The 27,035-nt window shown below is 37.6% G+C and overlaps 1 long non-coding RNA gene across 2 annotated transcripts; it reads right to left on the bottom strand.

Annotated features, from left to right (window-relative positions):
- Positions 1-25,450, bottom strand: LOC132113335 (uncharacterized). Of its 2 annotated transcripts, XR_009425153.1 has the most exons (4): positions 25,287-25,450; positions 23,948-24,210; positions 604-775; positions 1-508 (listed from the first exon to the last, which is right to left on the bottom strand). It is a non-coding gene; the product is annotated as an uncharacterized LOC132113335 (long non-coding RNA). The 2 variants fall into 2 exon arrangements; XR_009425152.1 differs by lacking the exon at positions 25,287-25,450 and having other exon boundaries at positions 23,948-24,829.
- Positions 25,451-27,035: the final 1,585 nt, after the last annotated feature.

Genomic DNA, 27,035 nt, shown 5'->3' with positions numbered 1-27,035 from the left:
TCTTGAATAATATTTTGATCTTTAATTGAGCACGCTTTTACCAAATTAAACACTTTTAAAGTATGGTTATCATGTGGGAGATAAGAGTTTGAATCTGGCTTGCACACTTTCCTATTTCTCTTAAACCATCTTTTATATTATGTCCTTTAAATGGATGAGGATGGAGGGATTTATATACAGCACCTACTGTATATATCTGATTAAAAGAAATGTAAGTTAAAGAAGTAATGCTGTTGTAATCCCTAGTGATTTGTGGGAAAATGCATTATGTACAAAATACAATGTTTATGGCAAGATTACAGTATAGTTCACATGGTTCACATTCAAGGCTGAAAACACACTAATGCATAAACCAGGATAAGGGTACGGAAGCAACAACAACAATGGGACATGGTCGCAAGCACTGCTCTCTCGTCTTGACGTGTCTTAATGGTTATACAGGAAGTGAGCTCTTGATGATCCAGTGAAAACAGGACATCCAGTTAACCTCTGTCCAGTAGGGAGGCTCCTGAAAAACACAACAGATGAGGATAACATGATGGGATAATTCAGCCTTTGGGTTGTGTACGTGTGTTGGAAGGAGACAGCGTGTTAGATACAGACCTGTGTGACCTGACGCTTTCAGCTGTGACCTCAGCTGACCTCTCGACCTCCAGCCCCTGTCTTCGAGTGGAGCAGTGCAGTGAGGTGGGGTTTAGATGGACAAATGACTTCTACAGTATAGATATTCTCATAGACTGATATCATCAACCACAGCTGTTCATTACGTCCTTCACTGAGAAAGAAAAAAAAACCCTGATCATTTCTCTTGCAAACACAGTTTTCTTGCATTATTGGTTTATTGATTCGTATGTAAACCCTTGAACTGGGTTATTACTCTGCTGTACAAAGGCAACGCAACTGCAATGCTAAAATGAATAATACTGGCTTCAGTGTTGTGATTGTAATCTGATCTGTTTAATATTCATTTTCATGCTCCGTTTTCTTGTGAATCTGATCACAGTTGAGACAAACCTGTTTGTCGCAGGACAAACCAAAGTCTAATTTTGTCTAGTCAGTTGTCTAGTCAGTTTTATTTGTTCTCCTGAGAATAGGGTGCTGGGGGAAATGTATGTTGAAATATTTATATTGCATAAAAATATAAACTAAAATTGTTGCTGTTAATAATAATAATAATAGATTAGATAACGATGAAGAGGATTATTTTAAAATGTGTGTAATGTAAAATGTCATAAATGTGTATTTTTCCTGTTTAAACTTTACATTAAAATTTAAATAAATAACAATAATACATTAATTTTGTTACATTTAAACAACAACAGAAACAACAGGTTAGATAATGATGATGACATTATTATTATATTTGAAATGTATGTGGTGTAAAATGTCATAAATGTGTATTTTATTCTTGTTTAAACTTTAACTTTATTTTGAATTTTAAAATAAAATTTGGAATTAAGTCTATTTAAATATATAAATTATAATTAATTATTTAATTTTATATTACATTTAAACAACAACAGCAATAATAATAATACCAGTAGATTAGATGACGATGATAATTATTATTTTTTATTATGTCAAAATGTATGTGGTTAAAAATGTCATAAATGTGCATTTTTCCTGTTTAATCTTTACATTTATTTTGAGTTTTAAAATGTAAATACATTTTTGAGTTCCTAAATAATAAGTTATTTAAAAAATTCATTCTAAATACTGATCATCTTAGATCAAAAAAACTATTTGTATTTGCAGCCCTATTTTTCTGCTCAGGTTTCTATATCTAAAATTACTTTTAATCATCAGTAGAATAAACAAAAAAAAAAAAAAAAAAGGTTTTTACAAATTTAAAACACTTGTTATTTTTTTATTTTCTATTATTATTATTATTATTATTGATATTTAGCATAAAAAGTATGGAAAACCCCGAGACCTGTTTTCTTTGCAGATGTTGCCACATTTTGCCTTTGCGTTGCAGTATAATAACCTGAGTTTTGATGGTTACTAGTATTTTGTTGTACATACAGTACAAACACGCTCGAGTGATTCATGAAGGGTATGTGTTGTTGTGTCCAGAAGTCCTTATCAGGTTCATAGCAAGAATAAGTGGCAGTGCTGGAAAATAGTTTGTTGTGTGTGTAAACAGACGTACAGTAGCAGAACTGGGTCGTTTGATGATAAACTCTATGTTACCGTGTAAATCTGTTGCCAGTCTACAGCTTCACTCAGCAGCAAAATTAATGTGTAAATATGCTGGCTCATATCTCGCTGCTGTTACATCACAGCGGGACTTTGGGGGTCTGTTTGTGTGCGTGTGGGTGAGATTTATTCAGCTTGTACTCTGGTGCTTCATTATTGCCGAGCATCCGAGAGCGCTGGATCTCAAAACAATTTATGACAGACACCTTTATTGGCCCCTGTAAAATAAAAGCGAGGAGAAAAAAAAAATAATCATCTCTCTCTCCATCTATCATTCGGGCCCCGGAATGCCCCATTAAAAAGGGCCATGATTTTACAGCGTTTTAAACGGGCATATGTCTGGTCACCACTGGTATTCAGCTGTGAGGGCAGCTTTAGGACCCTGCGCTCCAGCTCAGCTATCTAAATGAAAGGTTGGCGTTGTTGGCAGCTTTGCCCATCTGGATTTATAACATTGCACATTGTTTAATTGTGCCACTAAATAATGCCAATGTATTATTTAATAGGGTGTTATTGGGTTTTTAATTGGCAGGCCAGGAGGCACTTCATTCTCAGAGAGTGCATTAAGTTATCTGCGTTAACTGGTGAGGTGGGTTTTTTGTGGAGGTGTCAGGTGTGTGTATGTGTGTGCACGCTCAGCAGGGGTTTCAGTTTCCACTGTAACATGGCTTTTTGTTTAGACTAGTTCCACTGGTCGTAATGCTGCTGAAATATGGTTTGCATTGAAAATATTCATACGAGTGCAATCCGATACACAGTTTTATGTGAACATGTGTGTGTGTGTGTGTGTGTGTATGTGTGTGTATTTAAAGTCTCTACCAGGCAAAATTTCGCTGTAATTTTTTTTTTTTTATTAATGCATAATCTACATCAACAATGATGCTATAGCATGACAGATTTGAACATTTTCAATGTTGCCAGTTTCGTAAACATCAGAATCATGGGAGACACTAGCTGTGTTTATTTTGAAGTATCACATCAGAAACGAGTGATGGAAACTGAAATTAAACAAAAAAATTCATTTGCAAAAAAGTTTTTACACTCACTTGAGATGGTTTTTGACGTGCAAAAAAGAGTTGCAAATAATGGGAGATGGAAACACATTTACCAAATAAATTCGTCCCATGCGCATCAAAAGTCATGTGACTTGCGCAATGGGACGGCATAATTTGACTAACCAGTGGACCGATCTTGTTGCAGTGCAACTGTAATGTTGTCATGCTCGTTCTGAGATGCCTGAGCAAAGTCTGGTGTCAAAGTATTTCTGTATAATTGCCTCCCAGAACTGTCTTACACGACTACGTTCCCAAACAGCAGGCATCAACCTCCAAAAGTAGATTGTTATATATGAACATTATTATATTAGGTGGCTTCTCCTACTTTTCTTATTGATATTAAGTGCCATTTTATCAGAAAGGGATGATTTTTTAGTTTTCTTTGACTCGTTGAATGGAAACAGTGCTTATTCGCAAATGGTATATGCAAAATTCCAGTTTTGCGCATAGGCTAAGTTAAATTCGCGACATCGCTACTGGCTGCACCCGAAATTGCAGACTTCCTTACATTATAGGAGGCAGTATGTGACCAGGTTAGTTCGTTCAAACTAAAAGAGTTGGCAAAAAGTCCCTCGATGACCTACTGTTTCTGGTTCTGTTTCTTAAATGAGCATTTGATGGATACTTTACTATCCCATGAGGCCACGGGAGAGGTTTTGCGAATGGCAGTGAAGTAAGCGCAACTGGTACAGTAGTTCACATGACAAAGACAACACGAAGAATGTAGTGCATCAGGGTTTAATTCATGCTGTACACACTCATATTATATAGAACAATCTTTTTAACGGCCGCTAAAAAACGTACATACTCAGAGAGTATGCAATTTCGTACACAGCCATGGGTTAAGCCTCAGTAGATGGCGCTATTCTGATTCAACTCAAATTAGCACATTAGCCTCATGTTTACCATAAACATTTCTGCACTGTTTTACAATGCTGTGTGTGCCTTAAATATTTGAAATAAAGTGTTAAAATGGCTTTTTACAGCAGATATTGCAGTCATTATAAGCTTGTTTGGATCATACTGAACATAATGATAAAGAGTAATGGTTTTAAAGTGCTTACCTTTTTGTCACTAACCTTGCTAAATTGCTAAATTTGTAGTCAGTATTGTGTGGTTTTCGCATCATAACAAATGTCCTTCATAAATTCAGCAACTGGTTGGAGGTCAGAGTGTTTATTTGATGAATCCCAGTCAATATTAAGTAATGAGTTTTGTGGATATGTTGAATGAAGTGTGGACAACAATTTCAGCGTTTAAGGTCAGTTTTGTAGTGTTGTGTTTCTAAACTACCACTGCTGAATCTTCAGCGCCATGGCAAAAGAGATCATATTTGTGAATCATGCGTTTGCTGTGTCTATATAGCATGCAATGCAATAAAAAGACAGTGTACCATGAAATAATGGCATCTTTCTATTGAGCTGTCCTTATGAACTATACTTACAAATGTGCAGCTAGTGTAGACCGATTCATGAACAAATGACTCTTGTGAAGTGGTAATTTTTAGTGAATCAGACACATACCCAGTGTAGCAAAATAACTTAATAAATTAGCTGGATTTAAAGAGCTTACTTAGACACACAGAAGCGGAGGACAAAGACAATTAGGATGTTCATATTGAAACACACTCGCACACACAAACACATAGACTACTGTATATACAGCGAGTTGTCAGTGAGGTTCACACAATCCCTGATTAATTAGACCACTCACGCTGGCACACCACTTGATTTGCACACCTACTCAACCCCCTCAACACACACACGCATACATAGTGTGCTGTCAGCATCTGAGGCTCTGATTTACATAAACCCACTCAGGGGACTAACGGCATCGTCTCTAATTGAGCTTCAAGTCAATCAGAGGCTAGTCATGGGACGTGAAGTGATTTAACATCACGGTCAGATGCAACCACAGAGTCACACGCTTTAAAATAGCACTGTTTATCAGCACCGGAGCAAATGACGGTATCTTCAAAATGTCAACAGCAAATCAGCTTGTTTCATTTAGAAAGGGATAAACCAAATAAAAACTTGAGTTTTGTGAGATATAGAGAAAAGGAAAAGAAAATACTTTATTCAGTAGTTTGGAAAATTGGCTCCAATAATGAAATTTGGACCAAAATATTTTTTTTTTTTGCTTATGTGTGTGTGTGTGTGTGTCTATAGATAGATAGATAGATAGATAGATAGATAGATAGATAGATAGATAGATAGATAGATAGATAGATAGATATACACACACACATGCATAGTCATTATATAATAATTTAATATATATTTATTATTTAACAGATTTAATATAATCTAATATTTTCTCCAATAAAAAGTATTTAATATAGAAAATACACACACACACAATTTTATTTTAATGTAATTTTGTATTATTTATAAGAGATTTAATATTATTTTATTACATCTTCTTCCATTAAAGTGTATTTAATATAGAAAATACACACATTTATTATATATTCATTTTATTTTATTTTATTTTAATTATTATATTTAACAGATTTAATATAATTTTATAATATTTTATCTAATAAAAAATATATTTAAAATATAGTAAATATACAGTAAATCTCCCTCGAGACGCTACACAAAGCTACTGTTACAGTAAAGTGTGTGTGTGTGTGTGTGTGTGTGTGTGTGTGTGTGTGTGTGAGACAGACCTCCATGTCTAATACTTTTTAGCTGGGCTGTATAATTCCCCCGTTGTGTCTGCACAGCCATTTGATACAATATTTAGACAGTAGGTAGCATATGTCTTTTTGTAACACTAGACACAAAAAATGTGCCCTTTACAACTCTAGTTAAAATTAATGAGCTGGTTAAATGTCTTCATGTATAAACTGTAAAAGTGTGTGTAAGTGTGTGTGGAGTGAGATGAAGTGGGTGAGAGGGGAGGTATGGAGACAATGGCGTCTGCGTGGCATTACGCGCTCCTCTCTCTGACGTTCCTCTCTCTCCCTTCGTTCACGGGAGCTCATCTATCCTTCCTGCGGGGGTCACCTGGAGGTCGCCAACATGGAAGGGTAACTGCAAGGTCACGAGCCCGCCTCTTTACCGGGGTACAAATAAACCCTTAGCACTCACAGAGTATGGGCGCTCAAATGTCTGAATCATTTAAAAAAAAAAATGCTTTCCATAAAAATAAATCACTTGGAAATCGTTTTTCGGCCTGGGCAATTACCATATTTCACTCATAATTGTACAACTCCTATGGTCAGATAATTGTGGGCACTCTCTCAGTCGGGCCGTCTTCCTGTCTGTTATGCTTCCCCTGAACCCTAACGCCGAGTCCTGACTCTCTCTACCTTCTCACGCTCATCACTTAGACCAGGTAAACACGTGGCGTTCAATACATACACAATATCTGCGTGTAACATGAACACCGCTGGCGTCGCGATTAGGCCGTCTGGAGACTCACTGCGCCGGCTGTCCATCAAATTGCTGCGGGGTCCCACTCTGAGGAGCGCAATTGATTTAAGAGAGCCCTCTAGGTCCAGTGTGCATTTTCATCAAAACAGCAGAATCGATGCTAAGCAGATTTAGATCTTCCTCGCTGGCTATATTTTAGCTAGCGCCCTCACTAATGCTGACGTGTCCGAGGCGGCCATTATTACCCACCATTAGCATTACTGTCGCCGCTGTTACAAATTCAGCTGTTCCACCCAATTTAAATTCAGCTGAAGGAAGTGTGTGTGAGAGAGAGAGAAGCAGTACGGAGGTAGTCAGGTTTGGATGGGGAAGACAGAGGTATGGGAGCTTCACAAGAGGAAGCGTGAGGGATGACTGCATTAGCATACCGTGGGCTAATGCGGCGGCTCAAGGATGTGTGCGGTCCTTGCCCTCAAGAACTGAATGTTTTGAGTTGCTGTGATGTTGTAAATTGGCTTTTCTGTAGGCTGAATTACTTTGAAATATTAACTTTTTTGTTGGGTGACACACAGAGTTACAAATTTTGTGTTACAAATGCTTGTTGTGTCTAAGTGTCTGGAAGTTTTTCCACTACTGCCATCCAAAGAAGATTGGCCACAACATGAGCATAATCACTGGTATTGCCCAGGATTTTTATATCAGTGCATCTCTATTTCTATTAAACAGAGCTTTCAATCATGCCATTTTAATTTATTATGATTTGCTATTGTCATGTTTCATCCATACATACAGACATAAATTTAAACGAACAATATGATTCATAACGCTTTTACACTACTTCAAGAACATGATGTATACATTCTTCTGTAATTTTACAGGAGTAGCACTAACTGTAGGAATTACGATATTTTATATTTATATCTGAAACTGAGTTTAACAGTTATTTTTTTGTTTTCTACAAAGATCTAATATTGAGGCTGGAAAATATGTATATACCCCGTATTTTCCGGACTATATGTCGCACTTTTTTTCATAGTTTGGCTGGCACGCTTTGTGTAGCGTCTCAAGGGAGATAGACTTCTGTGGGTTACTGTTGATAAGTCAGGTGCGACTTATTTATCAAAATTAATTTAACATGAAACGAGAAAAAATGAACCAAGAGAAAACATTACCGTCTCCAGCCGCGAGAGGGCGCTCTATGCTGCTCATTGCTCCTGTAGTCTACACTGAGCAGCATAGAGCGTCCTCTCACGGCTGTAGACGGTAATGTTTTCTCTTGGTTCTAAATAAATGCGACTTATAGTCCAGTGCGACTTATATATGTTTTTTTCCTCGTCATGACGTATTTTTGGACTGATGCGACTTATACTTAGGTGCGACTTATAGTCCGAAAAATACGGTATTTATTTCACATGCACATAAGTATTTTACTGTGGTACATTAAGTTTACATTTATGCATGCAATTATATTTCTGGTCCATTTTTGATAACTTTTCCTCTAGTGTGACTCACAGGAAGATGCATATGGTTGTGATATAGCAAGACGTTACTCTGTTATGTAGGTAAACTGCTCTGTAGTGATAAACGTATTATTTGTGTTTTTGAAATGTATTGACCAATCAGAATCCAGAACCTTTCCTACCTCTGTTTTTATCATTTGTCTTATTTGATAAAATAGCAATAAATGTTCACAGGTTGCATGTGCTCTATTGCTTCGACAGTGAAAAAAAATCCTATTCATGCTCTGAAACTGAAATATGGTGCATTTGTGTGCATGTACAGTATGTGTGCACACAGGATGTGATTTACAGTTCAGGAGAGGATATGGAACCCCCCCTCCTTCATACTAGCCTCTTTGTACCCTCATTTTTACAGATCAAATCTGATCCCCTCCTTCACTCCCACTTAAGCTTTGCCTTCTTTTTCATCCTTGATCCCTGAGCCTCCTCCTTATCTCTTTATACCATTCCTCCTCTCCTGTTTTCACTCTCCCTTCACTTTTTTAATTTCAAACCCAGCCCTGGGGTTAGTAGTCTTATCTTTCTCTATCCGTCTTCCAGCAGCCTTTAGTTTGCTAGTTGTCGTCTCACAGGAAGTGTGAGGCAGGGCCGTGACCCCTGGATGAACTCTGCTGGTGAGGTGAAACAGAAGGCCGTGGGGGGGGGGGGGGGGGGGTGCAGTTGCCAGGTTGCTCGTTAGGGACATGTGATCCGGCTGATGGGGCCACCACACACACATCTCTCCTCATTAATGGAGGTGGCTGCTCTCTCTCTCTCACACACACACACACACACAAATATTCGGGTGAGAAGAGGAAAGTGATTCGTAGATGGCATAAGATTTGTATAACAAAAAAGAGAGGATGTGCAAAGGGGCTAAACGAAAGTGAAAAATAAAGAGCTGCAATCCTGAAACATCCCTTCTGAACATTTAAATGTATGCATGTGGCACAAGCTCAATGAAATATATGTCATAGTAGTAGTAGTGTATTTTACAATGTATCAGTACTGCTACTGTTTTAAAGTTAATGTGTTCATTTATATTCTATTTAAATCCTACAGTAAATTCCGTAAGTAATGAATTTATTTTTATAAAGAATGTATTCACTATCATTCATTATTTTGTTTATTCTCTTTATTATAAATAATAATAATAATAATATAACTATTATAAATTGTTATAAAATATAATAATTGTATATTCACTATCATTCATTATTTTGTTTATTTTCCTTATTATCAATAATAACAATAGTAATATAACTATTATAAATTCTGTTATAACATATAACAATTATATATATTATATCATGCATCACACACAAACACACACACACACATACACACACACACACACACACACACACACACATATATATATATAACTTTTTTAATAGGAATTTATTTATTTTAATTCATTATCATAATTAGTACTGATCTTGTTGTTAATGTTAAAATAAATAATAACTATTGTTTTATTTATCATTTTATCTTTTTGGTAAAATAGTTTTCTGTTTTTTTTTTAATGATTAACAGCATCGATAATATTTTCCATGCTTAAATGTGAAATCAGACAAAACTTTTATCATAAAAATATTTTATCATAGTCATAGTTTTAATCATAACAGTTATTTGATAACCTTGTTATTACTATAGTTTATGTTATTATGAAAGTTAATAATAATGCTAAAATAGCTAAAACAAAACAACAACAATAATAATGATTATTATTATTATTATTATCTATTTATTTTTTTATTTTTTTTACAATTTGTTACGATTTATTATTTTAATGTATCATAATTACTGATGTTACATTTACATTTTATAATTTAGCAGACACTTTTATCCGAAGCGACTTACAAATGAGAATGTTAAATCACAGCACAGTTAACATGAAAGTTTTATTGTCTGTGTGATATTTCTGTATATTTTGCTTGTGTGAGGAATAAAAAACCCTACATTACAATTATACGATAACTTGCTATAAATCATGACTTTAGTGTATGACGTAAAGATAATTTCCAGAAGTGAGTAATTGTATTAATGGTACAAAAACCTATTTTTTTGCAGTCTGAAATAATCAAGTTAATATACTTTGTATGTAGCATTAAATTGGTGCCTTTGAAAATGACCATACTGTATGTAACAGATCTTAATGGGGAAATTTAATTCATTAGGAAGGGTGTCCCCAGGATGCAGCCATGAGGAATTGTGGGATGTCAAAAAAGGACATTAGCCTCTTCTAATGGAAACAGAAAACCAAATCATTCCACACTCTGAGTTTAAATGAAGTGTCCATGTAATCAGATTGAAGGAGAGGTCACTTGGTCTCCCCTCTCCGAGCCTGATCGATAATTATACAGCTCTACAGGACAATACAGACGGCCCTGGTTTTCAGTTACAAAAGTCGCTTGGAAAAACGGTTTAGAACAATAGTGAGCTGAAACTTTTCTGCTTTAGAAAAGTTAGAAAGCCGCTGAAATTCTGTGGGGGTTTTTATGTGTCTATTTAACACACAAAAACAACACAAATCAATTGATCGTAAAATCAGAGTCATAAACACATAAAACATGCCTTATTTTGTATTTAATCCAGTATTTCACCAGTGGCTTTTACAGAAGTCAGGGTTTTCCTACGGAATGTACCTACTGTATGTGTGATGAAATGACGTGTAATACGCTGCGAATGTGCTGAACGTGTGTGAACGGTTCATACGTGTTCGAGTAGAATCTGTACACACGTTCATAAACTGTATTTTAGCGAGACATGAGAAACGGGGGGCGGAGAATGTGAAAGAAAGACAATTGGAGTTTAGCCAAGCTTGCTACGTTTGATCGGGACGCTGAAAAGAATTTACGACCTGGCGGATTGGGTGTCGCTTGGTAGAGTAAGTGTGTGTGTGTGTGTGTGTGGGTGTGTGTGTGTGTAAGAGAAAAGGCTCCCCTCTGACCATGCTTGGCACTGGGCCGAGAGCTCCCTAAATCTCTGCCTACAGATTTATGGTCACCCCATTCACACGAGTAACCAGAAACACACACTTTCACAATCACCATCAGCCTTCACACACACACACACAGAGCAGCCAGCTGATGCTGAGCTCGCCTCAGCTGAATCAACTATTCAGGAGGAATTAAAAAAGCACACACAGACACACTAAATCACTCCGACTTGCACACACACACACACACACACACTCGCGCCATGTGTGGTTGGGAGAGAGAATCAGGAACGCATGAAAAGAGAATAAGGACTGAAATGGAGCATTTCTATCCAAATTACTGCGTGTTATTTATTGCAGCAATTACTCTCAGACGTCTGTGTGCCTCTTCATTTGAAACGATTGTAAAAATATATCAATAGTGGCTCAAAGAGCAGAGACAGTCTCTCTGAGATCAGCTGCTGAACAGACATCGCACACCTGGCACAAGAGTCGGCCCACGTAGCACTGGTCTTTGAGAGGCCGGGTTTCTTTATTCTTTTGTTTTTTTCACTGTGTTTTTACCATGTGACACTGTGTACTGTAGAGGCATTTTAATGATTAGGATGTGACATGATTTCCTTTTATATGATATCCCCCCATACCTCACAAAGCATTCAAAAAATCAGTTATGCAGGCAAAGTTGTTATACAAAGGCTAAGACAGACATATCCACATATTTTCACATAAAAAAGTGCATATAGGCTATACACACATTAATCAGTAGAGTGACTGTGCTGATATTTGGTATTAGGTATTATTTGGTATTGGTATTTGGTATCAATATTTTTCTGAAACTGTATAAACATATCCCAAATGTTTTGGTAGTCCTTTAGTTTGCCCTTTATACTGTAGGTTTTTCTTTCCAGTAAAGTATAATGTGCCAAATCTTTCAACCAGTGGTCAATGGATGGACCTTCTATGTTCTTCCAGTAGAATGCTATCAAACGTCTCGCAATAACTAAACAAATGTCTATCATTTTAGTGTGGTAACCTGAAATACACCCAAAGCACACATTTCAGGGGTATCTGGAACTGGTTTTGAAATAATTGAGGAAATTAGTGTTATGTTTAGTGTTATTTTTGCCAGAACGTCTTGGTCACCTCGCATTCCCAGATACAGTGAAAGAATGTTCCCTTATGTTTTTGGCATTTAGATGTTTTTCAGGTATTACACAAGTACACATTACCCAGTTGTATTGGATCAGTTTAAATCTAGTATTAATTGGCAAATTCTGGGCTTTAACTCATATCTGGATCCATTCTAAATCTGAAAGGTCTTGTAAATCTATATCCCAAGCAACTGTCTTGGAATCTGAGGATTCTTTAGAGCTGTTAACAAATTTGCAATGAAACAATTACATTTAAATTTGTACTAATATCCTCACGAAACATAAGCTAGATATACCTATCATAAGCAGAAAAACATCTAGTTCTGTTTGTTCATCTATTTGTATTTCAAAAAGTGTGTCATTGGGATTCCAAATTTTTCCTTAAGGTCTTTAAAGGACATCAGTGTTTCTCCCTCAAATAAGCCCCCAGTCTTACAAATACCTTTTAATGCCCTCTGTTTAAAGCCAAAGTCATTTTTCGCTGGTCTGAAGACCCTGTTTCCACAAATAGGGGAAAGTAGGAAAGATTTGGGACCTCTCCCACTGCATCATTCCATACCAATAAGGTCTTTTTAGTAGTCTTTTTCACATTTTTATACAAATCTGAGGACAATTTCAGGCCCATATCCATATCTTTTACGAATGTTGATTCTAATTCTACCCAGGGTATCTAAAATTACATTAAATGGAATTATTAAAATATTAGTTGTTAAATTCCCGTTATAAAAATGTATTTTAAGTATTAAACTTAAATATTAAGTGTATTAGATAATTGCAAAAATAATGTTATAGAGAAAATAAGCATGCACAATTAAATGCTGAAAATTGGCTGATATTAATGAATTAAATAATGTTTAATATCGTCAGATATCCAATATAATATTGATCCAATGAGTATTCATGCATCCTTGCATTCACATCTTTTAAAGTAGTTTTTTTTAAAGTAGCATTTGTAAATCCAATGTGAAAAATTTTTTCTATCCTAAAACAACCCTTGCCAACTATATTTTTATTATACAGCCAAATTATATAGCCACTAAACCAGTGGCGGCTGGTGAAAATTATGTTAGGTGGGGCTGTCATATTCGGTTATTTTAAATAGCTTGGCCTTGGTAACCATGGGACACCAGGTCTTATAGCATTGTGGCTCCCAGGTTGTGGAATGCTTTTGCTCAAGACGTCTGTCAAGCATTCACCCTTTTCTCCTTCAAAACCTTTTTTTTTTGTCTGAATATTACTCTTTAGCTCAGAATCTTTAAATTTTACCTTATTATTAATGTTTATGTTACTTGCTTGAATCTTTAACCTAACTTTTGTAACTGAACTCTGTATATTTATATCTGCCCTTGGTATGTCTATCTTTGATGTTGAGGTTTATTTAGTTCAATTCCTTAACCTAGGCCTATATTGTAAAGCGACTTTGTTGGAAAGGCTATATAAATAAAAAAATCCTATTATAATTAATAACCACCCAGGATACCAGTGCTCTGTGAAAAGTAATTATTTAATGCCAATATTAAAAGGTTGAGGCAATTTTGCACAAAAACAAACATATTGCACAAACTTTCTATTTGCATTTGAAATTTAACTCAAACAAAATACTTAGTCATTAATTAGCTGATTAAATACAACTATTACCTGCAACAATTTTGAGTGATTTCAAACAAATGTTCCACAAAATGTACAGTAAATAAACATAATAAACTCGATACTTTAGTAGTGGCTCGCGCCCATTGCTCGCGCCTCGCGGCCGCGCGCAGTTTGGGGCGCTAGGCGAAGCGCCCATAGCTGACTAGATTTTAGCTCGCTGATTGGCTACAGTTTATGTCAAACATTTATATCTAAAATCAGCAATTGGCTAAACTGCTCCAAAGACCCGCCTTTCTGGGGCGCTTTCTCCAGCGCCCCAGAGCTGATCACGTGTACAGATCTAGACGGGACGTGTAGAAAAACAAACATTTTGAATTTCTATAATATTTTTCAAATATACTAGCTGCATTTACTATCTCAAACACACAAATATTGATAATTTTATATATGATTTATTTATGTATTTACATGTATTTGACTGCAGTCTATGGTATATGCTCATGGGGGGGCGGCGCCCTAGCGCCCTCTATTGGCCAGCCGCCCCTGCACTAAACAATATTTTATAGTATTTTTACTAACATTCACATTGCATTTAGTCATTTAGACTTAACAACTAACAAAAGAGCAACGACATGTAAGTGCAAATGACAAGTCTCTGTATGCTTTTAATAATAGCTAATATTTGAATAAGTGTGGCTGTAAAGGTGACGTTGTCCACAGGGAATGCTTTTGGTGCAAAATGACCCAGTTTGAGGTCAGAAGTCAGGCAGCTGTACTTCCTTTTGCTGGACAATGTCACACGTCTTTCCAGATCCTCTAATTGGCTCCCTACCGAGAACTGCCTCTCTCTCTGTATCTCTCTCTCTCTCTGTCTCTCTGTCTCTCTCTCTGTATCTCTCTCTCTCTCTCTCTCTCTCGCTCACTCACACCTCTCCTGAACTCTGGGAAAACAGCCACTAGCCGACTGACTCAAAATGGCTGAAGGGAAAAGACAACAGCACAGCAACGAGATACAAACTCTCCTTCCCCCATCTCTCTTTCAATACGTGATCGTAAATTCCTCTTCCTTTCTTTGCCTTCCTTTCCCTTGTGTGCGTTTTTTTTTGTTTGTCACACACACAAACACACACATGCAAACTTGCAGACATATCCTATCCTCTCTCACATCCCAATTATAATTAGTTTACCCTCCTGACAAACATTTTGTTGGCATTTTTAGATTACATAAAAGGACATTTTATATTCTTTTAAGATGTTTTTCTTTTAACAAACATTGTCACAAGGCGATTTGGTAAGCATTCATTCTTTAGAAAGCCACAGATTCATGTCTGATAATAAATAGTTGGGAAATGAATATGTGAGTGCATATATTTAGACCATGTGCTGTGATTTTCACATACAGTGCACTCATTTTAAGCAGTATCTACTATATAGCAAATCTCCACTAATTTATTGTTATATCATCAAAAAATATTTACTACGATATTTTCGCTCAGCAAAAGTTTTACAATTATAAATATAGTGTACTCTACATTATCTGCATACATAAAGTATAATCACATAAAGCAGTATATACTATATAGCAAGTCTTGGCTGTTATTGTTTGTATATTGAAAAATGTGAACTGTATTATTGCATATCTCTATGGAAAGTTGTATATATAGTATATTTTACTCAATTTTATCTGCATACATACTGTAAACTTTTGCAAAGCACTATATATTATATAGCAAATCTCAATTGCTTAACATTATTTCATCACAAAATATAACTATACTATCGCCTAGCTCTTTATATAAAGTTGTATATTTAAGTCCAACCTTATGTATATTATATATATATATATATATATATATATATATATATATATATATATATATATATATATATAATATACATAAGGTATATATATATATATATATATATATATATATATATTAATAGGAGAAAATTATTGGTCATCTAATCTTTTACATTTTTACATTGCTACAAGTGTGATTGCATCATATAATAATTGCTGTTAATAATGTTCATCATCTGGTTGACTATGTCCGGTATTCATTTTTCTGAAAAATCCTGTTATACGCGCACAAACTGACAGTCACCACTTATAAGCTACTATTAAATATTGTAGAAACGTAATTTTCTGTAAAGTTGCTTTGTAATGATTTGTATCGTAAAAAGCGCTATACAAATAAACTTAAATTGAATTATATATATATATATATATAACTATTATTGCCCAGCTCTTTATATAAAGTAGGATGTACAAGTATGTCCAACTTTATCCAAATACATAAAGAATAGGGAGATAAGTAATATATATATATATGTAACTATATTATTGCCGAGCTCTACTCTGCTAAATGCGACTATAATGCATGACATATAATGCAACATTACTATTTTAATTAAAGTGGCATTAAGTGTTTTTTTTTTTTTTACATACACACTCTACGGTTACATTCAACTTTAATCAACCAATATTTGAAGTTGATTTAATGGTATAACTGAATGATTTAAAGGCATGAACAGACAACCGCTTTCTGTAACATATCATCAAGTAAACCATTTTCTTAGTTGATCCTTTTCACCTTGATACTCTCTCGTGTTTATGGGTGGTTGAAGCAGTTGAAACAGTTTTTACAGACTGTGCAAACGGTGATAATAGTGCATTACAATTCCAGCGGTGCCTTTGAAATCCTCTGTCCTCAAAGAGGCAGTGTTGATGTTTTTATAGCTAAAGAGGGTTAGCTTCATTATCATTGTCTTGTTTCAGAACAGGCCATTCTAAAATGGAATATTACAGCATGTCGAATCACACTAAATCTTTTCTTTACATTTATTTTTAACAGTTTACGCCCAAATCCCTCATCTGGGTTCAGGGGTTTAAAAATGTGGGGATGTATTTACACTCTGGGATTACTCTGGATGCATTGTAATTTATACGTGTGGAGACGTTTTATTCCTCTTTGGATTTTGAAAGGGCCTTTGTGGAAACTATGGCACGGAGAAATTAGCAGTGTGTGAAAAGAGAGCCTGATTTTCCATAGTTTAATAAAACAAAACAAAATTTTTTGTGTGAAATCAGCCTTAAATTACCAAGTGTGTGGAAACTCATTTGGCCAGGAATGGTTTTGGGCAGAGTCCGATGCTGAAAGGCAAGAGTGGAAAGTTTTTCTAGGCGAAGCGTAATTAGCAAGCCAAGACACAAACATTTCATCACGCTGCGCTGTTTCTTCTCCTCTGTCTGCCTGACTGACTCACTCTCTCTCTCATTTACACCGACACATGCTTTCCGTCCATTTTAAGAACACACCCAGAACCCAAAAGGAAGTGCACCGCTTAATCTGTCTGTCTTTCTCTCGCACTTACTCCCTACATGGTCATAAAGATGAAACGCCCATCTCTCGAAGCTTCATAATAGCATGTCATTTTGAGTCTGACACTGTTTGGCTAACCCACTGCGTTAACCACTCTCTAACTTTGAATAACAAAGGGCGATAAGATAAAGTACACGTCAGTTGTACACGTCAATGTCTGTGCAGTATTAAATATTGGGAATTGTTATGTATATGTATGCGTCGTTGTGATTCTTCTTCTCAGGAAAAATTTGGAAACAGAGCTTTTTATTTAATAGCCATCTCTCACATCTGAGAAAAGTGTGCGACAGAGAAATGGAAGTGCTGTAATGTGTTTCACGCATAGCAAAATTGTGACCACAAAAGCTGAAATCCACAAATAAGGGAACGTTTATTTGGGCAAATTGTATGTTCAATGTGTTAATGAGATTATTATAGAAACAAATCGCCTGTAAAAAAAAACAATGTATGGGTTGGGATGCGATTTATCTCGGGTATCCGTGATGACTTTATGTGTCTGCGTGGAAACAGTGTGAGCATCTGCTGATGGCTTCATCACAGCTAATGCACATATGAGACTTCCTCCTTCCTCTCGAGCAACTCGATGAAGAGCAAGGTCAAATATATGATGCACGAGAGAGGAAAATCAGCTTTGACGAAGTGAGATGAGAAGTTCACAGCTGGGGTGAAAGACTCATGAAAAATACTCGTAAACAGACGTGAGCAGAACCATAAAGCGCCAAGATGCCAGTGGCTGTAGCTCAACGTAGACTAGCACAGATGTTGACCCCCCCCCCATCATAGGTGGGTAATTAGACCCAAATCACCACACTCTCAGGTGGAATCGCATCATTTCAAGGGGAGATGGCAGGGGGGCTAACTGAATCATCCCATTTAATATGACCACAGAGCCTCTCTTTGTTTGCCTCCTTTTCTGGCTTTTATTTGTAGAGAGTGGTGACAGAAGGTGAGCTTGTTAAAGTTATTGTCTGAGTGCAGGTGGAAGTTTGTTTGTTGCTGAGAGGTGTGGCTGATGTGCTTTTGATTTAACTTCATGTAAACTGAATTAGAAATGTGGACATCAAATGTTGAAACGGAAACCAACATTACCGTACAGTTTAGAAACAAACAAATAGCAGTCAAAACAACTAGCTGGAAAAATACATGTATAAATGCAAATGTGCCACAGTTTCAGAACTTAAGTGTATATGGTAATAATATAAGTATAATAAATAGTATTATATATATATATATATTTATATATTATATAATCACTATTTATTATACTCATTGTGTGTATGTATATGTATGTATGTATGTACATAGGTATGTATGTATCATGTTTTATTATATAGGTATATCGATTATATATACAGAGAGAGGTGTATATATGTATACACACACATCATGGAATCTATATGTGTGTGAGTGTGAGTGTGTGTGTGTGTGTGTGTGTGTGTGTGTGTGTGTGTGTGTGTGTGTGTGTGTGTGTGTGTGTGCGTATACACTCTCTCACACATACACACACACACACACAGAGAGAGAGAGAGAGAGAGAGAGAGATACAGTAGACGATAGATACACATCATAAATAACGATTATGATACATATGATTTTATGATTTTCAGGAGGTCAGAATTATTGGCACCCTTGGTAAATATGATCAAATATAAATCTGCATTGTTAATCCATTTGATCTATTATTTAAAAATTTCACAAAACTCTAACCTTTCATTGGAGAATAAGAATTTAAAATGGGGGAAAATATCATTATGAAATAAATGTTTTTTTTTTCTCCAATACACATTGGACACAAATAATGGTACCCTTTTATTCAATGCTTTTTTTAAACCTCCATTTGGCAAAGTAACAGCTCTGAGATTTCTCCTATGATGCCTGATAAGGTTAGAGAACACCTCACAAGAGATCAGAGACAAATCCTTCATCCAGAATCACTCCAGCAGCTCCATGTTGGTGCATCTTCTCTTCAGTTCACCACTCATTTTCTGTTGAGTTCAGGTCAGAGGACTGGAATGGCCATAGCAGAAGCTTGGTTCCCTGTCAAGGGAACTTCGAACTGCGTCCTCTAGGGGTCGCTTTGGGGAACACCTCGTCGTGACCCGTGTCTGAAGCATACTATGAAAAACGCCAACTTGTTGGCCGGCGACAGCCTCTGACGTCACTACCGGCGCGACTATAAATACGCACCCGTAGGACCCGTCACTTATCTTCTTCGTCTTCATTGACTGTTTTGTTTGAAGCGTGCATCTGAGAAATGACCAAAACGGTAAGAGCGATCTATCATTGTTATCATGGCATCCACTAGCAAGGCGTTTAAACAGTGTGTGCATCCATGTCAGCGTTATTTGACACCTGATGACACACACAGTCTTTGCGTCTCTTGTTTGGGCGAAGAGCACGCGCGCGATGTCCTTGAGGGGGCAATCTGTGTGCACTGCGAGCGTTTTTCTGTGAAAAAGCTCTGCTCTCGTTTGTCTCTCTTTTTGAGGAAAGAGGGACTGCCATCTGGTTCCCGCGGCTCAGGACCCGCCGTTAAAGGCACGGAGGAGAATGAGCTCGTGGGGATCACAGGTGGATCTCGCTGAGGAGTGTAGAGAGGGAATTTTCCTTTCACACTCTTCGGCGGCAAACGAGAGTGAACTTCAGGAGGAAGATGCATTGTCATTAACCCATTCTGATACCGAAGTTAGTGCTCTGCTGGGTTCTACCCAGAAAGAACAGGAGATGTCTGAGAGTGGCGAAGAAGCTAAGGCTGAGCCTTCTCAATCCTCCTGCCCTGCGTATGGGGAGCTGTTAGAGGTTATGGATCGCGCCACGGCAAAATTAGACTTGCCATGGAAGCGTGCCAGAAAAGTGAAGTCGCGAGGTCGCCTCGATGAGCGTTATTTGTCTGACCATAGCCCTCCAGCCCAGGTGAGCCTTCCATTCTTGCCTGACTTACATGCAGAAGTCAAAAAGGAATGGAAGAGGCCGTTTTCCTCTCGCATCCATCGGTTTCAGCATACGAGTTAGGCTAATATCGAGGGCATGCATGAAAACTGCTATGAGAGGATGCCCCCTGTAGAAGAGACGCTGGCTAGCTATCTCTCTGTGGGGGAAACATCCTCTCTTAAATCTCCCTCTTTGCCATCTAAGCCCCTGGATACAGGTGAGGGCCTTTCAGCTGACCAGGTAGCCGAGCTGCGCCGCACCACAGACCTCTCTCTCCGTGCTACCAAGCAGGCCGCCTCCGCCATGGGTAGGTCTATGGCGGCTATGGTGGTAACGGAGAGACATCTATGGGTGAACCTGGCAGACATCAGGAGGGAAGAAAGGGGGTTTCTTCTCGATGCTCCGGTCTCGCCTTCTGAGCTTTTCGGTACCTCCATTGAGATGGTGGTCGAAAAGTTCAGGGAGGCAAGGGCGCGCTCAGCTGCCTTTAAATCCTTCATTCCATGAAGGTCCAGGGCCCATCTCGATCTGAGGATCGAAGACGAGCACAGAAGGCTAGTGTCGCGGCTCACGCTCCTCCCCCGCCTAAGGGTAGGGGCAAGAGGAATCGCGGGTCACAAAGAGGTAAGCAGGGTCTGAGGGATGTGATTCAGACGAGGCAGCATTCTCGTCCAGATCGGAGTGATACCTAGTAGTTACTCACTTCCTTTGGCTGTTTTTAACTTCTGCTTTTATCCTCCCCTGCCTAATTCCCCTGTAACCACCACCTGATCGAGGTTAGGTGGAAAATTTCTCTCATAACAGTCTCCTATGCTGGACCTATGATGTTTTTGGTTGGTCCTTTATTCATAGTAACCACCTTACTGATGGTCCGGACCAAAAGGGGGCGCCCCGTGAGTGGGACTCCAGTACAGGAGGGTGGGTGAGTATGTAACCCTTTCTTTATCTGCTTATGGGTGTTATATTGCTGGTGGTTATATGTCTACTAACAAACTCTGTGAGTTTCTTTTACAGTGCTCAGTTCCGGCCTCGTGCTCTGGTATTAGGTGGCCAAGATCACAGGCTTTGGGCAGGAGCCTGGCTGATCATCAGAACTGGCACAGCACTGCAGTCACCCTGAGGGGCCTCCTGGCTGCTTGGCGCATCCGGCAGGATGTCCGGCCAGGTCACCCTGAGGGGCCTCCTGGTCGCTTAGCGACGTCCAATGGGAAGGTGGAGGTGGTAGTTATGGAAGTCTTTCTGTATGTACTGCCTCAGGTGATGCTCCCCTCGCTTGAGGTTTGGAAAATTGGAGCTGGCCTCTCCCATGCGATCCAGCGCCTCTGCGATGCTTAGGAACCTTTCAGTACACATGCTAAGCCTGTGTACTTTCTCAAAACCACATAGTGGTAAGTGTGCACGCAAGACTCTGCGCACTTTCTGAAATCCACGTAAGTGGTAAGTGTGCAAGAAAGACTCTGCGCACTTTCTGAAATCCTGTACGATAGGGGTTACGCGCTCCGCTTCATTCCCTTTCTTAAGATGATTAGCCCTGGGTTCCTTGGGCTTCATTCAGCCAGTTTGTATTTGTTATTCACCTCAAGCATCACTTCCCTCAACATGAGGGGCTGTTTGGGCAATTCTCGTGGTAGTTTAGCAGCGCTCCCCTTTTCCAAAAGAAAAAGGGTCGCCTATGAGCGTGCTACTCTGAGCTCGGAGTCCTCCTCTCATATGAGACTGAATTCTCGTTTTTTTCACCAGAGCGCTCTAGTACTACATACTGTTTTTGAGATGCACTGTGAGAGCAGACATCCTGTTGAGGCAGGGGCTGAGGCTCGGGGAATGGCGCCTTCGCACCAAGGTGATGAAGCAGAGTTGGAGAGGTTGGCCAGACTTGGGTGGATCGGTTTGCGACTCGAGAGAGCATCGCACTATCCCCTTCTGGCTTCCTCTGACTCATCCAGCTCCACTGTGGCTGGACGCCATGGTACAGGCGTGGCCGAGGCTTCATCTGTACATTTCTTCCTCCAATTGCTCTTCTCCCGGGCCATTCCATCTACGAGCTGCTCTATCAGAGTGCCACGAGAGCCCCTCCTTAGAACAGTATTTGTAAATCCATGCTATGGTAAGTGTGCATGCTAGTACTCTTGCCATGATTCTGGCCTGCACTCCCCTCAGCATGGCGGCGTGGGTATACTGTTCCCCAAAGCGACCCCTAGAGGATGCAGTTCGAAGTTCCCTTGACAGGGAACGTCTCAGGTTACGAATGTAACCATGGTTCCCTGAGAGGGAATGAGACACTGAGTCCTCTAGCTCCCTGCCATGCTTCGGACACAAGCTTCACGAAGAAGATAAGTGACGGGTCCTACGGGCGCGTATTTATAGTTGCGCCGGTAGTGACGTCAGAGGCTGTCGCCGGCCAACACGTTGGCGTTTTTCAAAGTATGCTTCAGACACAGGTCACGACGAGGTGTTCCCCAAAGCGACCCCTAGAGGACACAGTGTCTCGTTCCCTCTCAGGGAACCATGGTTACATTTGTAACCTGAGACGTTTTATGCTCAGTGACCCATTCCTGTGTATTTTGTTTTAGTTTTTTTTTTTGTTTTTTGATTATTGTCTGGTTGGAAGATCCAAACATGGCCCATTATAAGATTTCTAACAGAGTCAGTCACTTACTGATTTTTTATCTGTTGGTATTTGATAGAATCCATGATACCACGTATCCAAACAAGATGTCCAGGACCTCCAGCAGAAATATAGGCCAGCAAAATCAAAAATACAGCAGTATATTTCATTGTACACATAGGGTACTTTTTATCCCTGTATGCACCAAACCATTCTAATCTTACCATAGAAGCCAGTCCCATTTGAAGTCCCAGTTGTGTCTGAAAACTGAATATGCTGGAGTTTGTTTTTTGGTGAAAGCATTTTCTTTTCTTGATTTGTTTCTTGAAGCCCTCCCAGACAAAATGTGGTGATGTAGGTGCTGTTTGATCATTTTTTAAAGGTTTTCTGACCCTGAAACTCAGCAATTCTGTTTCTTGGCGAGTCTTTAGCCACTCAAACTCTCCTTCTCACCGTGCATTAGGACGATACAGACACACATCCTCTTCCAGGCAGATTCATAACATTTTCTGTTGATTTTTAATTCTTAATTATTGCCATGATGGTGCAAATGGAAATTTTCATTGCTCTAACTCTTTCCTTAAAGTCACTTTCTAATTTGTGAAGCTCAATTATCTTTTGATGCACAAATAAAATGGTTAACAATGCAGATTTGTTTTCACAGCCTTCTTTGATCATATTTACCAAGGGTGCCAATAATTCTGACCTCTTGTGTATATTATTTTAACATTTGAGATATCTATATTAAGTCTTATATATCATATAACTATGATAAATGCATTACCATATGTAAATCTGGTAGATATTTAGACATTTCTATATGTATTTGAAAGTATAAATACTTTGAATGATAAATGTCATAAAATCATATTGTCATATTTATATTATTTATACATTTATTTAGATATTTATATTTGTATTGTTTTATAAATATAAAGATTATAATAAACAAATCAAATATATTATTTATCATTTAATATTATAGACATTTACAGTATTATGATACTATGTATCATATAATATAAATGTGTCTAATATTACTTTATTTGTGTGTTAAGACAAGCAGTTAAGCACAAAAAGCTGAAACACTTGGATATAGGCCTACTGTATATGGTCCCATGAACACTCTCTTGTGCATGATACACAGTCTGTTCCTGAAGTCTGGAATATGTGTTTACATTAGCGAGAATCCACCCTAATGGGCCATCCATACCTTAAATGTGATCTCAGTTGAAGATTGTTGCTCTCCATGGTACCATGCATCAAGCTAACCCAGTAAAATACTGTCAGTCACTGAGCCGAGCTCTTATCAGCTCTAATGCCATTCAGAGAGGCCAGCATTCACAATGTGCAGTGAATGTCCACGCTCTGTGCTCCTAGTCACACGGGCTTACGCTTTCCAAATGCTTCACAAAAGGGTGCAGACCGTATATCTTTGATTCAGTTCGGCTCTCAGCTGGCTCCAGAAAGTTGTACCTCAGAAATAAGCCAAAAGTAATCTCAGATCTCAAAGACGACTCAGTTCTTTGTGGAACAGGAGCATTTATTAGTTTTTACACGGCTTTTCAGTAACATTTGGTTTATACAGAGGGATTGAAGTCTTTGCATGCAGAATATTTTACCGTTCATTGATGGTGCTAATACCAGTTAAGTTAAGTTGAAGGAAAAAGATCTATCACTTGCCCATACCTGCCTGGAGTCTGAGGAAACCCCCCCGAAATTCAGCTTGCTTTTTCACTGTCAACATTATAAATCACAAGACTGTTTGACTTCTGCATTACTGAACTTTGTGAAAGAACAAGCGCCATACATGGTGACTTACAGAGATGTTTATATATAAACATTTAAGAGAAATGTGTTTTAGAAAGATGGTAGGCGTCTTTGACTACCTTGTCTTCTTTAAACTTTGTATATAAGAAGAGGGGGAAAAAATTACAAGTTTAGTGTAAAACAAAGTAAATTATTATAGTGATGTGCACATTTAATACAAATACTTTTTGAGGAAGCAATTTTAATATCCACTTTAAGTATCATGATATTTTTTTTTTTTTTTTTACATTATTTTCATGTATTAAAATCATTAAGATACCGTTATCGAAAATAGAAAAATACAGAAATTCTATAAAATGAAAGTATATATACCTATATATAATATATTTTTTAATGTTTCTACAAATATGGAAAACATTTCTGACTTAGGTGATCGCATATTAACTCTTACATGAGCAGTGAAGGTTAGAAAATAAAATCTGAATGCAATGTGTAGATATGTAGCAATATTAATTATGAATTTGGAGACACATAGGCTTCACTAATCAGCAGGCCATAAACCCCAAACCTAAATGAGAGAGGATCAGCAAAGATTTCCTGTGTCAAGAAACAAACGACACTATTGCTATTCATAAATGATCTCCATCACCAACAGGATTATATCGCCATATTAAATAAACAGACCTCCCCAGTTATAGAGTTTAGCTGAGTCACTCCGACTTGTGCTGATTTTAAGTTGTTGATGTCCGTTGAAGGCGAGCAATATGACAGACCACACTCACCAAACAACTGAAGCACTTTGCTCCTCCGGTGAAACGCGAGCTCCGATCGATCGATGCCTCTTCTCTTCTCTTCTCTTCTCTTCTCTTCTCTTCTCTTCTCTTCTCTTCTCTTCTCTTCTCTTCTCTTCTCTTCTCTTCTCTTCTCTTCTCTTCTCTTCTCTTCTCTTCTCAGCAGTCGCTCGACGACACTTTCTCGGTAAGGAGGAACAAGTCCTTGACATCAGTGCCCCTCATCCGCGGTGGAGCCCCCCTCCTCACGGAAATCACGACTTCTCTTCAGCTCTCTGGCCTTCGCTTCCCTGTCTCTGTTTATGTTGGACACTGGCAAATCAGCAGGTTTAGGACATTTACTGATATTGTACTAGCCTACTTCGTTTCTTTTTCTATGTTAAAAAATAAAATAATCAGACAAAAATTGATTGATAGGCTACATATAAGGCTATATTAATCATGCACAAGATTTATTTCTATACTGTTCTTGATTTCCATTGATGCCGTTTTAGTATTTTTCCTAACGTATTAAGGGTCAATGACAAGTGCAATCTTTTTTGGAAAATTAGTTTTAATATTCATGTCGAACACTTTTTTAAAAAAAGAAAAAAAAACCGTTTGATCATTTGCTTTAAAAAAAGAAAAAACTCTAAAAAAGTTAAAATGTTGTAAACGCGTAGAAGCTATATATTTTAAGTCCAACGAAAGACATATTTTTTAATAAACAACATTTTAAACAAACATAAAAAATTTGTAAGAAACATATGTTTTTTTAACCATGTTTTTTTAACCATGTTTTTTTTTTTACTGTAAATTACTGCTTACTTGACTGATCCAATATACAAGAATTTACTTTGAGAAAATAAAACATTATGAATAATGAAAATTTGAACGGAAGATACTGACCTCGAATCAATTCTCATCTAGATATGTAAATAAAATTCATGATCATTTCGGAAAATTGTTTTTATCATCCTGTGTGTGACTTTGGATCAACGTCAAACAGGCAATAATGGTATTTATATTTGCGCGTGAATTTAAATGAACATGCTCGGCAGTTAGGAGAATGACAAGTGTAAATTCTAGCCTCATTTCAACACAAAAATCCCGTGCTGTAAGTGCTTTGTCTGACAGTAATTGAACGTTATGCACTCTCTATCGCCGTTTGGGCAATAATTAGCCAGTCTTTTAGTTTTATGAGACACACGTTTAAAGATAACTCCCACTATAAAGTAGACTGATCGGTTTTTATATCGTTTTTGCGCTCATGTTATGCTTGATTTTTCCCTTTCAAATAGCGAAGGTAAATACTTAAAATGATATCTCTCCTGTATGATAACACTAATCGACACATAGCAGTGATGGAGAAGCAATTACCTACAGAAAGTTTGGGCTTCACGTTAGGCCTGGATCTATCTCTGCGGTGTCAATCTGTCTTAATGAAAGATTGGGAAATTATAACGTAATTCTGCACTTTGCAAAATGATGTCACTCACACAGACAGCTTTCATACTGAGTTTGTGGTTTTTTTAACTGATGAACGTAAGCTTTTATGTAGGCTATTTTTGTATTTTTGTATGATTTTTTTCTTTCTATTTTTCACCATTTTTATCGGATTGCAAACAAATTTAAAATAGCCTAGTAAAGTCACCAATATAATTATCAAACCATTAAAAATAATAAAATAAATAAATAAAAGATTTCGACACACAGTTATTTGCATTAAAAGTATAGCTTACGTTATCCACATATAGCCTA

This window comes from Carassius carassius, chromosome 1 (genome assembly GCF_963082965.1).
Source record: "Carassius carassius chromosome 1, fCarCar2.1, whole genome shotgun sequence".
Taxonomy (NCBI): Eukaryota; Metazoa; Chordata; class Actinopteri; order Cypriniformes; family Cyprinidae; genus Carassius; species Carassius carassius.
Note: the sequence above shows the minus strand (reverse complement) of the source record. Positions and strands in the feature narration are given on the sequence as shown.